This window comes from Podarcis liolepis (genome assembly GCF_965112155.1).
Source record: "Podarcis liolepis genome assembly, chromosome: 13".
NCBI lineage: Eukaryota > Metazoa > Chordata > Lepidosauria > Squamata > Lacertidae > Podarcis > Podarcis liolepis.
The window spans coordinates 58154771-58172965 of NC_139573.1; the positions used below are offsets into that span (position 1 = coordinate 58154771).

The 18195-nt window shown below is 48.2% G+C and overlaps 1 protein-coding gene and 1 long non-coding RNA gene across 3 annotated transcripts in view; both read left to right on the plus strand.

Annotated features, from left to right (window-relative positions):
• The window catches only part of LOC310691278, a 125658-nt gene that overhangs the window by 28782 nt on the left and 78681 nt on the right, over positions 1 to 18195 (plus strand). The gene's annotated exons all lie outside the window — the stretch shown is intronic.
• The window catches only part of SGSM1 (small G protein signaling modulator 1), an 88198-nt gene continuing 78681 nt past the window's right edge, over positions 8679 to 18195 (plus strand). The window contains exon 1 of one of the 2 annotated variants that reach the window (XR_014518420.1): positions 8679 to 8776. The gene's annotated coding sequence lies outside the window, so the exon portion shown is untranslated. The remainder of the gene's footprint in view (positions 8777 to 18195) is intronic. The other variant, XM_083470911.1, reaches the window with a different exon arrangement.

Genomic DNA, 18195 nt, shown 5'->3' on the forward strand with positions numbered 1-18195 from the left:
CAACCAGGGACATACCCTGGAATCTTCCACACTCCTTCAACCTGGGATGAAGTCCTGTTGAACTTTGTGAGGCTCTTCTTGCACAGGGACTGGATTGTGGGGCCTCTCCACCCACCCTACTGAGAGACCAGCGACTCAGGACACCTTCTCTCCTTGAAATATTTCCATTCCATCTGTAATTGCAATAACCCTGCAAGTAAGAAAGAGTGACTGGGTTTTCCTTTTTCCTCCTTCCTCCCAAATCCTTTTCCTTTTGTGATGTGCTTTCCTTCCCTCATTTGCTGTGGACTGCCTCTTTGGCTCAGACCAGCCCCCTGATTCTGGGGGGCTCTTTGCTCCCACAGAAAGTGGGATGTTACATTGGAAGCTGGGGTTGTCATATTTCAAACAATGAAAATCCTGGCAGAAAAGTTGTTTTTTTGCAAAATTTCAAAAATGCTGTTTTTGATCTACTTTTATGGAAAATCAGGGGGGAAATGACACTGCCGACATGGGCTGCTGACTGCAGTATTCCATATATGTCCAGGAAATTCCTGAAGTATGGTAGCTCTGCCGGAAGCGATACTCCAAGAGACTGATATCTGAGGGACAGCAGCACAGATGTACTGCTGGCATATGTGGGAAGGCACCTGAGCCTGGAAGTAAGGAACACAGGAGGCATAATGAGGGCCAACCAGGGCAAGTCCACAAGGAGCCCTGGTGGGATGGAGACCAGCTCAGGCCCAGTCCCTACAAGGACTGGTTCTTGTTGTGCTCGGGGGTTCATGCTGTGAGCCCTGTATCCTGTGCTCAGGTTGCAAATAACTCAACATCTCCTAAAGACACCACAGTCTTGCCAATCGGAGACTGGCATGCGCACAGCATTATCTTCTGCTCAGTGGTGCTGGTCTCAGAAACTCAGCCAGGGAAGCGTAATCTCTTTAGTTCCCTATCTGTTCTGTCAGTGTGATGTTCACATCTCCTGTCATCTTTGGCTCTAGGTTGTCAATCAAAGGAGCAAAATAATTCGCAAGGTGGAGGTGGAGAACTCGGAGCGAGAGACCAGGCCCTCATGAGCACTGAACCAGTCAGGCATGCTATTGTGGGCCACCCGCAGGCTGGGCTACAGCATCTTCTGCCTCCAGGCATATTGGCCTCAGGTCCCCCCCCCCCAAGATCAGGTTAGCGAAAGGTCAACACTGGAAATTTAAAATCATGGCAAAGAGGATCAGGCTGAATGGCAGTGCTGAGTAAGTGGCACAAGCTGCAGAGAGGTATAGACAAATAGTATGATCCATTGAGAGCTTCTCCTGCAGAAGCCCACTGGCAATGCTTGGCAGGGGGTTGGACTCGATGGCCCTTGTGGTCTCTTCCAACTCTATGATTCTATGATTCTAAGACTACCAGTGGCTACTACCAGCCATGGTGGCTAGGCTCCTGAATGCCAGTTGCTGGGAATCACAAGTGCAGAGAATGTTGTTGCACTGAGGTGCAGCTTCCCAGTGGGCCTCTGGGGACAAGCACAGTTGAACTCTGGAACTCACTCCCACAGGAGGCAGTGATCACCCCCAGCTTGTTGTTGTTTAGTCGTGTCCGACCCTTCGTGACCCCCTGGACCAGAGCACGCCAGGCCCTCCTGTCTTCCACTGCCTCCCGCAGTTTGGTCAAACTCATGCTGGTAGCTTCGAGAACACTGTCCCACCATCTCGTCCTCTGTCGTCCCCTTCTCCTTGTGCCCTCCATCTTTCCCAGCATCAGGGTCTTTCCCACCAGCTTGGATGGCTTAAAAAGAGGATTAGAGAGAAGAGGGCTATCGGTTACTACTAGCCGCAATGGCTATGCTCTGCCTCCACAGCTGGAGACAGCAGGTACTTCTGAATGCCAGTTGCTGGAAGCCACAGGAGGAGAGAGTTGCTCTTGTGCTTCTATCCTGCTTGTGGGTCTCCCAGAGGCATCTGGTTGGCCACCAGGAGAACAAGATGTGGGACTAGATGGGCCATTGGCCTGATCCAGCAGGCACTTCATATTTTATTATGTTCTTAAAAGAACTTGCAGAACGTCTTCAGGCTGCAGAATTTGGATAGTATTTTTGAAGCCGAGACCAGGAGGTGGCCCTTCAGATGTTGGTGGAACCCCAACATCTGCAATCTCAAACCCTTGGTGGCTTGGGCAGATGGAAGCTTGGGTTCAACAAGATCTGTTGGGCCACAGGTCCTGCCCCAGCCAAATCAGTATTCTTTTCCCAACAGGCGCCAGAGAGATGCCTCTTAGGAGCCCTTGAGCAGGCCATCCAGGCAACGTGTCTTCTCCAGTTCCTTAATTTCCAGCATCTGGTCTCTGGAGGTAGACCTGCCTCTGAACATGGAGACTTCATAGCTCAACATTTGTTCTAAGAACATAAGCAAATGCTTTGCCAGATCAGACAAAATGTTTGTCTAGGTCTGCCTTTACACAGCACCTATCACATTTTCAGGGCATTTCCTGAACTGTTTGTTTGTTTGTTTTTCATACCCCACCCATCTGGCTGGGTTTACCCAGCCACTCTGTTTGGCTTCCAACAAAATATTAAAATACAATAATTCATCAATTAAAAACTTCCCTGAACAGGGCTGCCTTCAGATGTCTTCTAAAAGTCAGATAGTTGTTTATTTCTTTGACATCTGGTGGGAGGGCATTCCACAGGGCGGGTGCCACTACCGAGAAGGCCCTCTGCCTGGTTCCCTGTAACTTCACTTCTCGCAATGAGGGAACCCCAGAAGACCCTCGGTGCTGGACCTCAGTGCCCAGGTTGAACAATGGGGGTGGAGACACTCCTTTAGGTATACAGGGCTGAGGCCATTTAGGGCTTTGCAGGTCTGTATTATAATCTGAGTTTTCATTCCACATAAAAGTCTCTTCCAAAGACGTAGTGAAATATAAGGTTAGTGCTTGCTTCTGTGTTATTTGCTTCCAGGAAAAAATCCTTTTGCAAACAACACATTTGCTAAGATTGCACTATATTCCACAACATTTCTAGCAGTGGCTTTTATGTCATGTGAAAGCTCAAATAAAGCACAGAAATTAACAGTTAGAGAAACATTGTGAACATGAAATAGAAAAGAAAATCATTAGCCGTGTGGCCATAGCATAATATACATTGAGATAACAACATAAAATAGGGGTGGGGAGGTAAAGGTAGATATCGTCCTGGGCGATTACTTAAACAAACAAACAAACAAAAAACTGTTGAGGCTGGAGGAGGACCGTTAAAGGGTCCTTCAGCTCCTCAGATATGTCCTAGTTCGATTGTCCTAACATGGAATAAACTTTCCTATGAATGCAGTCAGCAGGCTGTTGCAAAAGATAGTGACACCTACCTGCTTCTCTTGCCTGCTCCCCCCGGCTTCTGAAACGCAGAGGTAAATAAATTAATTTAAAATCCATTTATCTAGAAATGATCTAGTGAATCAGAGTTATTAGAAAAAAATCCATCAATTTGGAGCAGGATCCATTGGGAAATCAATAGGCAGTCAATGATTAAATTGCCTTCTGTGATATTCAGATTCTAAATTTGCATATGCACACATGCAATCTGAGCATATTTGCCAAGGGGCCTGCACCCTAGTTCTTTTTGTCACATAGCAACACCCCTGGTTACTGGACATGGAGGTTTTACATCGCTGTCAAACAGTTGTCATGGGCCACCCAAGCAGGGGTCACGTCCTAAGACAGTATGTGCTCAGGCTCAAGGTTGCCTCCCAGGCTGGTCCCTTCCACGTCAGGAATCCCTGCATCACCTCCATTTGAACAGAAATTATTTGGAAACTGCTGGAGAGTTGCAATTTGGAAGGGTGAAGCTGTCCCCATCTCTTCCCATTGGCATTTCCATGTCAAGAATTTCAACATGCCACCAAATTCTCCTTTTTTCAGTATAGTGCCGACCCTTCAAGAGGGAGAGCGTGTGTGTTTCAGTGTTGCGCCTTCACCTGGTGAGCATTGGGTGGCAGTGGCAGACCATGGCAAAGTGGGGCTTTGTGGAAAATGTCAGTGAGACTGCAAAGGATTCTCCATTTTGCACGCCATTCAAGTTGAGGTAGAATTTTAAACTCCCTTAGCTTTCCTCTTTAAACAAAAGTGTTTGGATCCTAGAATCTCGGGAGTGTGTCTAGTTGCGCTGAGATGTGTATATTCAGAGCCACTTTCATCTTAGAACTTTATATATCTCTGTGATGAGCCCTGGAATTCTATGCCGATTAAACAGGCTGAGCTCTAGTGAGCGCCAGATATGAAATGAATGCAGCTTTTGCCAATCTGGTACTCTCTGGATGTCTTGGCCTGCAGGTCCCATTGATAGAGCCTGAATTAAGAAGCCCTTGGTTGGGATTTAAATCTTGGAGACAGCTATGTCTATCCATCTAGGCCAGTCATGCCTCTTTGTAGTGACAGTAGCTCTCTAGAGTCTCAGACAGAGACCTTTCCCAGGTCTGCCCTCTGGCCTCTTCAATGGGAAATGTCAAGGACTGAACCTGGGACCTTCTGCCCTTGTTAGGAGACTGTGAAGGAGAAGGAACCAAAAGGCTGAAGGTGACTTATGTAAAGCTTTGGAAGAAGTTGACCCCCGGGAGGGGTCGAAGTCGTGGCCATGGTCAGGAGGACCCTTGCCTGGGCTGCTCCTCTGCCTTTAAGACCAGCTCAATATGCAGGCAAAGCTTTTCACTGCAGGCAGATGAGCACTAGAAGCCCCCAGATGATGTGTGTAGATCAAGCTACTGGTGAGAGGCATAGGAGCAGGGTTTAGCATGAAAGCTGGCCACCTCAGAAGCAGCATTTGGTGCTGCTCTCAGCTTCTTCTTCCCTGGAAAAGAGGCGTGGGACATGGAGAGAAACAACACGGAGCATGTTATTGAGCTGCCAGCCCAGGAAGGTGGTGAGGCCCAGCTCCCTTTGGGGCTCCTGCCCACAGTTCAGAAGTTGCTCTGTGAAGCTGACCTTGATGGGAAGTGACAGGCCGGGCTGAGCTGATGTTCACCTGCCTGCAAGGGGTGCAGGAAGATTGACAGGAGTGGAGATTTCAGTGGGGGGTGGGGAGAGCCTTGGTGGGCAAAGGGCAAGGAAGCCTTTATCTCCTTCATCCTGGGGCCTCTCCTGTACCTGGTGCTTTTCCAGCTACATGAGGAAGCGCAAGCAGGGCTCCCTCTGGGAGGAGGGCAGCTGCGAGTCAGGAGCCCCCCCCCCAGAGGGCAGGATGGCCCTTCCCCAAAAAGGACTAAAAAATGAGCTCTAACTACCAGTGAGAGAGGAGGAGCCTTCCCATACTAGGACTGCTTATTGCATATTCATTACATATCCAAGCATGTGTTTCTTTATTCATTACATTTATATATTGAGGTGTTAGGGTAGAACATCTGGTAGGGGAAATATCATGCTCCTTCTGGGGTAGTTTGTGTTAGGATATTTCCGTTCCACCTTAAAAGGGAGCAGGCTTTGTGAGTCACAGAGTCTGCGTATTTCCTGTTCACAGGAAGTTTATATTTTGTCTATTGCTTTCGTTTTCTCTCTGTGCCTGAGACATCAACGCAGGCAGTCATGTTTTCTTTGTTCTGACCAACGCTGAATAAACTTGTAAATAATGCTCTCCTGCATGCGTCTTTCGCTGTGCAAACTCTGCTGATACAGCATGCACCAGCTCTGGAATGTGGCAAGCTATTTCTGGAGCTCGTGTCGTTAACTGAATGATACTGCGTGTCTACGGGAGATCGATGGATCGCAACGGAGACAGCTTGGGGGCATGATGGCCTTTGTCTCCCTGGCAGTATCCCAACAGTTTGTCCACATTTGGTCCTCCCCGCCTGCCCACCCGCCGCCCACTGCCCTTCGGCTCTCACCTGTGGCTCCTAGAAGCTGTTAGCATGCCACGGCAGCCACAATCTTGGGTACGGCTTTGACTGGCCAGCTAAACCAGGGGAGGAGAGCCGATGGGTCTCAAATCCTTGGGAAGTTAGGGACTTCCCTGCATGCAAAGACAGGCTCTGGCAGATGGATCGGATGAGAGAGACCAAGAGAAGGTCCAACAGTCAGGAAGGTAGTTTCTGCCTTTGTTGTGGAGGGAAGTGAGGGGCAGATGGGGCTTGTCCACCTGGAAAGGGAGCCCATCTAGGAGAAGAAAAAGTCTGATCCTAAACCTTCTTTGCCTTGTGGGATATCTTCAGGAGCAGAAAGGACTAAGGAGGCAACCCTCCACAAATCCAGAATGGAGTCCATAATTTTTCCCAATCATCCATTTGTATGTTGTGTCCTATATCTTGTGCCCATTTAATTGTTACAGATTTGACCTTTTCATCTTTAGTCTCCCATTCTAATAATAAATTACACATTTTCTTTAAGAGTTTATTATTATCATCTACAATTTCTCTTTGAAATCTAGATATGATATATCCAAATCCTTTCTTACTATCTTCTTTAAAAACTTCATTTAACTGACGATGCTGCAGCCAATCATGAATGTGTTCTCTTATCTCATCATAATCCTTAAGTTTTAATTTCCCTTCTCTTTCTATCTGCAAATCTCTATATGTCGGCCATTTCCCTTCCATATTTATCTTTTTAATTGAAATTGCTTCTGTTGGGGCGACCCACCACAGAGTTTTTTGTTCTAATAAATCCTTATATTTTCCCCATACTTTTATCAATGATTTCCTGATTATATGATTATGAAAAGCTTTATGTACTTTTGCTTTATTATACCATGAGTACACATGCCAACCAAATCTATTATTATGTCCTTCCAGATCCAGTAAATCGGTATTTTCTAATTTAATCCAATCCTGGATCCAAGTAGCACAGCTCACTTCATAATAAAGTTTGAAATCTGGAAGGGAGAATCCTCCTCTATCTTTAGTATCTGTTAATATTTTATGTTTTATCCTTGGTTTCTTCCCTTTCCAGATAAATTTAGAAATATCTTTTCGCCATTTCTTGAAGCAAACTGTGTTGCTTATTACCAGTATTGTCTGGAATAAAAACAACATTTTTGGCAATGTGTTCATTTTAATTGCTGCAATTATTCCTAATAATGATAAATTCATTCTGCCCCATATTTCTAGATTCCTTTTTAACTCATTCCAACATGTTCATAATTATAAATATTGATATTTCTGGTTGTTAGCCAAATTCCTAAATATTTAACCTTTTTATGGGTTTCTATTTCTATGGTTTGAGATAATTCCTTTTTATCTGCTTCTGTTAGATTTTTAACTAATAACTTGGTCTTACTTTTGTTTAATGTAAATCCTGCTACTTGCCCAAACTCTTGAATTCTTTCTAACACTGTCAGAAGAGTGTTTTTGGGATCTTCAACTGTAATTACCAGATCGTCTGCATAGGCTTTCAATTTATATGACTTTTCCCCTACTTTAATTCCTTTAATGTTTTCATCTGCTCTTATGTTTCTCGCCAGGACTTCCAGGACTAAAATAAATAAAAGTGATAGCAGACATCCTTGTCTTGTTCCTTTTTGTATTTTACATTCTTCTGTTACCACCTGATTGACAATGAATTTCGCTTTTTGATCTGAATACAGTGGTACCTCGGGTTAAGTACTTAATTCGTTCCGGAGGTCCGTACTTAACCTGAAACTGTTCTTAACCTGAAGCACCACTTTAGCTAATGGGGCCTCCTGCTGCTGCCGCGCCGCCAGAGCACAATTTCTGTTCTCACCCTGAAGCAAAGTTCTTAACCTGAAGCACTATTTCTGGGTTAGCAGAGTCTGTAAGCTGAAGCGTATGTAACCTGAGGTACCACTGTATATAGCTTGGATTCCTTTTCTAAAATTTTCTCTGAAATTCATTTCTTCAAGTACTTTTTTTCATAAATTCCCAAGAGACATTGTCAAATGCTTTTTCAGTGTCACAGGTATCACACTTCTGCAGGTATGCACACAGAAGCTCATACCAATAACAAACTTAGTTGGTCTCTAACGTGTTACTGGAAGGATTTTTAAAAGTTTGTTATAAACATCAATGCTGCTTGTTTTTCATTTCTCATTTCCAGGTATTCTATAATATCTATAATATATCTTATATTATCCATAATTTGTCTACCTGGAAGAAATCCTGCCTGATCATGGTATATGTACTCTTCCAATACTGTTTTCATTCTATTGGCCATTATGTTAGCAAACAATTTATATTCATTATTTAATAATGAAATCGGTCTATAATTTTTTTATGGAAGCCACATCAGTATCATGTTTTGGAATTAATGTTATATATGCCTCTTTCCATGTCTCTGGGACTTTTCCTAATATTAAAATTTCATTCATTATATCCTGTACGTAAATGCTTTAGCAATTGATGATCGAATTTCATATCACTTCGTGTTTCCTGGCTGGGGTGGAGGCGCCAGCGGAGCCCCTCCCCTTCGCGGTGCCAAGCGGCTAGTCCGCTGGAAGGCGGCCGGCGGAGGCCGTAGGCGGAGGCGGCTGCGGAGCTCGGAGGGGCGGCGCGTCGGACTCGCCCAGCCCAGCCCCGCGCAGCGCAGCGCAGCCACCCGCCCTCCCTCGGCGGCCAGCGGCTCCCTGCGCTCGGGCAGAAGGAGGAAGCGCACGATGGCGGCGGCGGCGGCGGCGACCTCCTCCTCCTCCTCCTCTCCGGCCGGGGGCCGGCGGGGGGCGGGCGCGGCGGGGGGCGGCGGAGGCGGCAGCCGGGGGGCGTCGGGGGGCTCGGCGGCCGCCCTGCGCGCCTTGACGCCCTCGTCGCTGCTGCTGCTGCCCGCCGAGGCCGAGACGCGGCAGCGCCTCCTGCGCAGCGCCAAGAAGGAGGTGGGTGCGCGCTGCTTGCCCCGCGGGGCAGCGGGGAGGGGGGCACCGCGGAGGGGGGGCAGGGCTCGTGGCTGGGGGGGGTGTTGGGGCTTTTGGGGGGTGCGACTGAAGAGTCTCCTGCCTTGAGCTCCATGCGCTTGACTCATCCTATTCAAGGCGGGGGGCAGGGGAGAGTAAAGCAGCGTTTCCATTTCCCCCCTTTTTTGGGGCCTTAGACTGAGCGAGGAGATTTCCTCCCTCCTCTCAGGAAGAAGAGACCTGGCCAGCTGCAAATGGACATGGGGGGGTTGTTACCCCAAAGAGCAGATCAGTTTGTTCAAAAAAGGAAAGCGAGGCAATGCAGGAAGGGATGCGAAACTCTCCAGATTTGGGGGGGGGGGCATGTCACTCCTTCCCCATTTTGTCCTGCATGTGCAGGGTTACCCTGTCATAGTGGTCTTTGCAGTCTTCACATGCTCAGAGACCTTGCTCCTGTCTCCCATGCTCCCCTTATTTGGGGCAGGCCATGGCAGCAAGGTCACCATGGAGGCGCACAGATGAGAGGTGGCATGGAGAGGCGACCAGTTGTTGGGCATTGCAGGTGGTGCTGGGGCCCATGGGGGGCTTCCCGCAGGTATCTGGCTGGCCACTGAGAGTCGGGTGCTGGACATCTCTTCCTGATCCAACAGGACTTAAGTTTAAGACGACACTAGTCCCTGGGGCAAGATGAGATAGTAGAGGTAAAGGGAGTCTCTGAGGACACACAGAGTGGCTTTCCCCCATCTGGGGACAACCCTTCCTCTCTAGTCTGGAACATGTCCTGGGGAAGATGGGCATCGCTTGCCCTCTGGACAGCTTATTTATTATCTTTGTTGCCTTCAGCGTTATTGGAACATGAAGAATTTCTCAAGGTCTCTGGCAGCATGACATCTGGACCTGTCTGCCTAGCCGATGAACATTCCTAAGGGTTCAAGACCCTTTCATCCTCCTCCTCCCCCCTCCCCCAAGGATCAGAACTGAGATCGCTCTGATTTTGTATCCCCCCCCCGCTCCTCCAATCTTCCCCATGTGGTGCTAAAAGAGTTGCTGCTTATGTAAGTCTAGTTCTGGGTTGTGCAGAGCCCACAGCCTGGGAGGTGTGTGTGGCTGGTACTGGGCTGCCCCTTTGCAGCTCCCTCTCACTGCACACTCACTTGTGCTGCTCTTGGGAGGGGAGCTGCAGGCTGGCTGGCGTGACCCCATGCGCCCATTAATTGAATTCTGGCATCATCTGTTGCTGCGTCCTGACAGACCCATCAAGGGCAAGATGAACAAGAAGAGGTCACTGCATTCGTTTGCCAAGGCCTGATGCTTCTCCACTTCAAAGCCTCTCCTGTGTTTTCTTTTGTCACGGACTGGAGCAAAGCCCTTGCTGGGGGCTAGAGAGACCAGGGGCTCCCGCTGCCTCTCATCGGAATCCAGAGAGCCCACTGGTCCATCTGGCTCAGGACGGTCCATGCCAGGGATGGGGAACCTCTGCAGGAGGTCTCCCTGGCCAACCCTCTTTGCAGGCTGTGCCCCTCACCAGCCCGGCTCCATGCCCACCATCCTTTGGGATGTGTCCCCTTCAACTGGGAGCCTGGATGGAGAAGTGCATGTTGGGAAACCTCCGTGCAGATCCACACAAGGCACATTTTAAAAAGTGACTTCCCCCAAAGAATTCTGGGACCTGTAGTTTGTTAAGAGTACTGGTAATTGTAGCTCGGGTGGGGAGACACAGCACTTTCCAGGATACTTTGCAAGGAAGTCATGTGCTTTAAATATATACTGTGGATTTGCCCTTAGATTTTGGCATGGCTGGGATGAAACCTCCTGTGCAAAGGTGAGGCGCATGTCAACTACTAGGCCCATTTTTCTTTCTGGCCTCTGCTCAACATGGTGGTCTCCCATGGGGCAGGGTGGTCTTTGGGGCTGCTCCACCCTTTCCAGCTGACACAAGGAGCAGCTGCTCTCCAGGCTCTGAGGCAGGGATTGAACCTGGGACCTTTTGCTTGTGAGGCAGGCATTCTGTCCCTGAGCCACAATGCTCCCTGCTCCTCCTACAGCCAGCCATGTACCAAGCCATAGGTGCTGTGCGCCTCTTCCTGTGAGCCTGGGAGAGCTGGAGTCTGCATAGGGCTTTTAATCAGCAAGCCACCGTGATGATGGTTATGTAAGTGCCAGAGATGAGTTTCATTCAGGCTGCCTCACAGGGAGGGACCAGGATGTGAAAGGCAAACTGGGCTGGGATGTGAACTGTGGCACATGGGGAATGTGTCACAAACCTTGGATGGTGATGTTCTCCAGGCCGGACTGCCTTGTATCTCCTGTGTTGGGGTGTAAGTTGTGCAAGAGTTAGTCAAATAAATTGTGTTTCTCTGCTTGCGTGTAATTTGCAGTTGAGAGAGAGAGAGAGAGAGAGAGAGAGCATGCCTGCCCACTTTATGATCTCTGGGATGAAGGAGTTGGGTGGCCCGAAAACACGTTCCTCCTCCTTCTCTGAGCTCCTCTCAAGGAATCTGGTGGTGGTGGTGGGCTAATATGAAAGTGTCCCCACTGTAAATGTAAAACACTAGCAAGCCACTTTAAACTATCATAGCCTTTCCCCCAAAGAATCCTGGGAACTGTAGTTTGTTGTTTGGTGCTGAGAGGCCCTAACAGAACTATTTGTCTCACAAAACTTCAATTCTCAGTGTGGTTTAATGGCCAGTCCCTCTTCTCAGGGGACTGTAGCTCTGTGAGGGGGATAGGGGGTCTCCCAACAATGCTCCCCACCCTTAACACTACAATTCCCAGGATTCTTTGGGGAAAGCCATGGCTGCTTAAAGTGGTGCGATACCACTTTACATCTAGAGTGCAGATGGGGCCCATCGTCTTGTGAGATAGTTTTATAGTGACAAGTGCTGGGGAAATGATGCTTTGCCAAAAAGCATCACATTCACACGCACATGCACACACACGCGCGCGCGCGCACACACATGAATTGTGTCCCAAAGGTGAAACACACTGAAAAAACACAGCCATGGTTTGCGTGAAGCAAGCAAAAAAATATGTCAGCATCTTTTTCTCTTTCTGGCTGACTCTAAATGCTCTCAAGGAATAGCAAGGGAACCAGTTCATGCAGTCCCAATTTATGTATTGATGATGAGAAAGCAGAATGAAGTTCTTCTGGTTGCCTTGGCAACCCCACCAATATTGGAGGGGTGGTGGTTACTTAACACCGGGGGGGGGGGCTCACAGTGGCAGCGAGGGTAGCATCCTGCTGACCCAGAAGGCATCCTCCTCAGCTGTGTGTCTTCCCTTTGATTTTTAAATGGGGCTCCCAGGGCACAAGGTGGAGGTCGTCTCCAGCACCTTTTAATTGCCTGCTCTGCCAGCAATGAGCTTAAGATGTTTTTATTCCTTGGTGCTGAACACTCTTAGGGTCTATTCTTGGATAGCTTTTTCTGGAGAGTTATTGATTGTGTGGCGTCGGTTGTTCTCAGAATGGCCTGCAGTCAGTGAGATCCGTTTCCTCATGGACATCCAATGAGGATGGAGGATTCAGGACAGAAAGGCCTTCCTTGTGCGGTGCATAGTGGAACTCGCTCCCACCAGAGGCAGTGATGGCCCCCAACTAGGAGGGCCTTAAAAGAGGATCGGCCACATGGGCTGTCCTCTGCCTCCACAGTCTGAATGCCAGTTGCTGGAAGCCTTGTGCTCAGATCCCACAGGCCCCTGGCTGCCCACGGTGAGAACAGGAGGCTGGACGGCATGGATCCCACAGCCAAGCACTTCCTATGTTCTGCCTCCACTGGTGAAGCCAGGATACCTCTGAAGACCACTTACTGGGAATTGCAATTGGGGAGAGTCCTAATGGTGGGCTTCCCATGGGGGCCTCTGGGTGGCTGGACTACAGGGGCCCCCATTTGGCTTGATCCCCCACCCAGTCTTCTTACCCTCTCCCTCTCCTGTTAAAGAAGGCATGCATACCCCTGAACACCCCTTGCAGGGAATTGCAAGTGGGAGAGCGCTGGGGTGCCCTGGCCTTGCTTGTGGGCCTCTGGGTGGCTGCTGTGAGAATGGGATGCTGGACAATGTGGGCCATGGACTCTGCTGAGGTTCTCCGCCACCTCCTCACTTAATTTTTGTAAAAGCAGAGCCCCCTCCCGCAACCTGGTGCCTCCGCATGGTGCTGGGTTACGACTCCTACCTTCCCACCACCCAGCGACACAAGTTGGGGCGTTACAACTTGTGTGGGCGTTACAAGCCATTTCCTCTGTTGGATGGTCAACAGAACACAGAATTGTTGGGGAAGTTGATGCGAATCTACATCTCTTCTGATAAGGAGAATTGCAGTATCTTATTCTGTAAATAGGTTAGAAATTGTTTGACCAACTAATAACTTCCATTGGAAGGCAGGTTGAGAAAACACACTTATATATAATATGAGTTGCTCTTTTTTTAAGAAAATGTAGAGGGCAAACATGTCTGTGAGAATTGAGCCAATGTGGTGCAAGGTTAGAGTGTGGGACTGGCGCCTGGGATTCATAGCCCGGCTTGGACATGAAGCGCACTGGGCCTGTCACTGCTTTTCTCAGCCTTACCTGCCTCTCAGGGTTGTTGTGAAGACAAAAGAGGGAGAAAGTTGCGTATGCCACTTTGAGCTTCTTAAAGAAAGCTGTGAGGCGTGGAGGCTGCAAGGCCCTTTCCACCTGGCCTAGGGGGCAGGGCCAGACTCCCCCAGCCCTACTGTGCTAAATATGCATTCTGAAGTTGACCTCCTTTGTAATGCTTTATTTTGAAATCTTTAAGATAATATTTTAGTTTTCTGTTATGTTGCTTTGACTGTATACTCTATATTTGACTTCCTTCAGATTGCTTTAATTATGTTTTATTGATTTAATATGTTGTAAACTGCTTTGAGATTTTTCTTTAAAATATAAAGCGGTATAGAAATTAATAAAATAAATGAATAAAATAAATATTAAGTTACCGTATTTTTCCCTCTATAACACGCAGATTTTTTCTCCTAAAAAGGAAGGGGAAATGTCTGTGCGTGTTATGGAGCGAATGTGTGGTCCCTGGAGCCAAAAAATTAGACAAAAATCAAATCGCAAGTCACGGAGAAGGGAAACCTGAAAAGAGGAAGTGGCTGCTTTCCTGCATTCTGCCTCGAGGTCTTACTGCCCACCCTCCTCTGTTTCGTTGCTGTGTTTCGTTGCTTGGGTGGGGGGAAACTTTTGCCTTTCTTTCCTCCCTCCCGTTAAATTCCTCTCCTGCATTTTTAGCCAGCTGCTTCTCTGCACACCCCTCTCATGCTCCTTTTCCCTTCTTTGTTTTTCCTTCCCTCCCCACTTAAAATGTGGTTACAAAGCATAGATCCACATGGATCCTCAGGATCTTTGCATTGAGTCACCCCAAATTCACCATCAGATCACATAGCATGTCCATGGCTACAGCCTACCCCCCCAAAATCACACACCCACTGTTGCCTGGGGCTGCAATGGTGCAAAAACGTGGTTACAAAGCATAGATCCACATGGATCCTCAGGATCTTTGCATTGGGTCACCCCAAATTCACCATCAGATCACATAGCATGTCCATGGCTAGAGCCTGCCCCCCAAAAATCACGCACCCACTGTTGCCTGGGGCTGCAATGGTGCAAAAACATGGTTAAAAAGCATGGATCCACATGGATCCTCAGGATCTTTGCATTGGGTCACCCCAAATTCACCATCAGATCACATGTCTGTGGCCACAGCATGAAGCACAAAAATGATACATCCACTGTTTCATTCAGAATGTTTTTCCCCTTGTTTTCCTCCTCTAAAAACGATGTGCGTGTTATGGTCAGGTGCGTGTTATAGAGCGAAAAATACGGTAAATAAATAAGTAAAAATATGTGAGAGTTGGGAGAATGTATCTTTTAAGATGATGGTATCTATACCTGATACAAGATGCATGAACCAACCTTTAAGAGCCGGAGTTATTTTATTTTTGCTCATATGTGGGTTTGGGACCAAACTAGCCATGGGCCCAATTAGCAATTGTGTGTTTCATTTTATTTTAAAGTCAGTTGCTGGTGCCCCCCCCCCGAAATACCTGGGAGGGGGGAGCTTTCTGCTGTGAGTTGGCTGAGGAAGAGCCTCCGGGGGGCCATTTCCTTTCTCTTTGAAGGTCATAGCCTCTGCTTTCTCCTGCTCAAGGTGCTTTTTGTGCCCCCAGGGAAAGATCCATGCGCCCCCCCCCGCCTCTTTGGAGCTGACTCTCCTGCTCCTCTCCCAGCTTTGCCAGCTCATCCTCCAGCATTGATTGCTTCAGTTTGTTTCCGTGGTAACAGCTGCTGCCATGATTTTAAAATCTTCAGTGGCTTTGGAGAGTGAAGCAGTTAGAAGGGGATGGAATTTGGAAATGTGCGTCAGCTCAGCATCACCTTTCTTTCTTTCTCTTTGTAGCATCATACGATCTGAAAGGGCTTCCTGGGGGCACATTTTACAGCTCCCCACTGATTATGGCAGAAACAGATGGCACCCCTGTTGTTGTGCACACTACATTTTCCAAGGGTGCAAAAGCATAGGAACATGGGGGAAGGGCTGCCTTATCTGCCCTTGGTCCATGTAGCTCAGTATTGTCTACACTGACTGGCAGCAGCTCTCCAGGGTTTCAAACAGGGTGACGCTGCCAGGGATTGAACCAGGGACCTTTGAATGCCGAGCAGGTGTTCTGCCACTTTAAAGAAGAGCAGACCTGGAACCAGCTAGGCATTCCTGCATTGCAGGGGGTTGGACTAGATGACCTGTGGGGGTCCCTTTCAACTCCACAATTCTATGATTCTGTTCAACTATTTGTATACGGGTCTGCAGAAAAGCATTTTGGCAGGAGGAGGGTTACCAGCAATAAAGGCAGAAATAAGAGTTTTTGCACCTGGTTGGTATGAAGAAACCTTACATGGCTGTAGGAACTTGTATGCTTTAGCGGGGAAATGGATTTAGCTTTCAAGATGCACACTACCTTCCAGGTCTCTGCTTGCCTTCCCCCACCTCCATCTCAACAGAAACAGTGGAATTCTCCAGTTCTTTCCTTGTTGGGAAATGCAGCTCTGCAGAAGGCTCCCTTGTGGCATTTCCTTTGGTTCTGGGAAGTGTGGAGCCCAAACTGAATTCTGCATATGGTGAAGGTGGGAAAGGCTGCACCTGGCTCTACAGGTGCGTTGCAACCCTGGTGCTTAGGAGCAATACCTGGGTGCAATGTGTGTGTGATCCGAGAAACATTTTGATCCCTACCTCCTTAAGATTGAAGGCTAATCCCAGGCACCTAAAGTCATTGTCCCACTTTGCACCCTCAGGTATCTGTTGAAAATCAGTTCTTACCATGATTGTTTTTTGTCTCCCTAAATGAAACTTTGTGTGTGTGCAGGGGGTGGAGAGAGAACAGTTGTGCTTCTTCCATCCGTATCAGACTTCTCAGCTATGTTATCATCTGTATAACCCAAAGCAAACAGTCATTGAACACACAGGAATAATGCAAGCAGTGTGTTTTTCTTCTTCATTATTAGGATGTTGCTGTATCTGCAGGATAGCTTTTTCCACTTGTCCCTGCAGGATATTGGAATTACAGGCTGGTGACAGCAGGTGGACAAATTGGAGGGGGGTACAGGGTGGGAGGGAATTGTGTTTTGTTAAGGCGATAGTCAATGTGCAAACCAAAAGGCTCTCCTGGTTTACTCCTGTGCAAATTCAAAATGAGAGAACAAGTTTTTCAGTGCTGACACGGCCAAGGTCAGGCCAGCCTTCCCTGGTTTACTTTTAATGTGGATGGGTACTGGCACTGCTGTCTAAGAACTTCTCCCTGAGCCTTGATTTGCAAAGCAGTGAGGAGGCAGTTTGACTGCTGGGGAAAATGTGTGTTGTTGGAGCCTTAAGAGTTGAGTGTAGCAAGCTGCCTTGGACTCTACTAAAAACATCAGTAGCGCCTGCTGGATCAGGCCCATGGGAGTCCAGCATCCTGCTCTCACAGTGGCTGACCAGATGCCCATTATGGGAAACCTAAAGCGGGACCCAAGCACTCCAGCGCTCTCCCCTCCTACAACTCTCCCTTCCAGCAACTGGTATTCAGCAGCATTTCTGTCTCCAACCGCGGAACTAGAGCAAAGGCAGCAGAGCCACCGTGGCCCCTGATGGCGTCTCCTTCATGAAAAGAGCCTTAATACAGGGCTGGGTGGAGATGCCCAGGTCAGTGCCCTTTGGAGGATGTCATCCTGGTCTCTCCCTTGAAGGCGTGGTCAGCTGTGGAGGTGTGTGCACACCTGCGTGTGAAAGTGTCCTGGGTGACACGCACTGCTGGCAGGCGTGCCCCTTGCAAGGCAGGCCAAGAGCAATGCCAGCCTGGGGCTGAAAAGGGTTCCTCGCCTGCTGTAAAAGAAAAGTGAAGTGGGACAAAAAGGGGAGTTCTCCTCACAGGCTTGTATTTATTTCATTTATAAATGGCTGCCCTTGAGGCATCCCAAGGCAATTTAGAAGGTAAGAACATTTATAAATCGGTTACATACAGTATATAAAAACAGATAAAACAATGGAATATTGGGGGGGTGCTGTTCAAGGTATAAAGTTCATAACCACTTGGGAGCAGTTCACCTGCCAGATGGCCTTACCCCATAGATGCCCTCATGGCTGCTTCAGTGTGGCAGCACCCACACTTCGGAAGTCCCTGCCTCTTGACACCCCCCCCCACTCTTTTTGCTCCCGCTGAAAACATTTTCATTTAGGCAAGCCAGTCTGGATATGTAGAACGTTGACAGTGCACTTTTGTTGATTGCTGATCTTATCTTTTGAATGTTTTGAAGAGTTGTTTTTACAGTTTTTTCTGATAATTTTATTGCTTCCTTCTCTCTGAGCATTTACCATCAAACAGTGTGTAAATTTTATGAAGTAAATAATAGTTTTAAACAACAATTATAAATACAGAAACAGTTTAAAACAACAACAATACATACGTAAAAGGAATTCCGATCTGAGACCGTGGTCAGCTGTGACAAAGACATTTTGAAAGAGGCCTCGATGCAAGAAAGGAGTGCTTTGGGGTGGGGTGGGGGGAGAGAGAGGAAGTCCCAGGGCCCCCAAAGAAGTCTCAGAGAGCTCCCATAGGAATGATTGCCTGTGCTTCCTGGATATGCCTTTGGGGCTGAGCCGGGGAGCTCTTCCACTAAGCTATGGGCCTCCCATGATTCTTTTTAAATGGAAGAGGACTGGCACATGTCAGATACCAGGGAGGGGAGGGGCAGAAAGCACAGTCTGGCAGCCTGCCTCAGGTCTCCTCTTGAGGGTTGCCCTCCTCCAGCTGCAGAACCAGGTGGAAAATGCCGCTCAGCCAGTTTGCCTTCTGTGGGGTTGGGGCTTCCGGCTGCCTGGTGGAAGCCGGGGTCATTGCTGTTCTGGAGGGA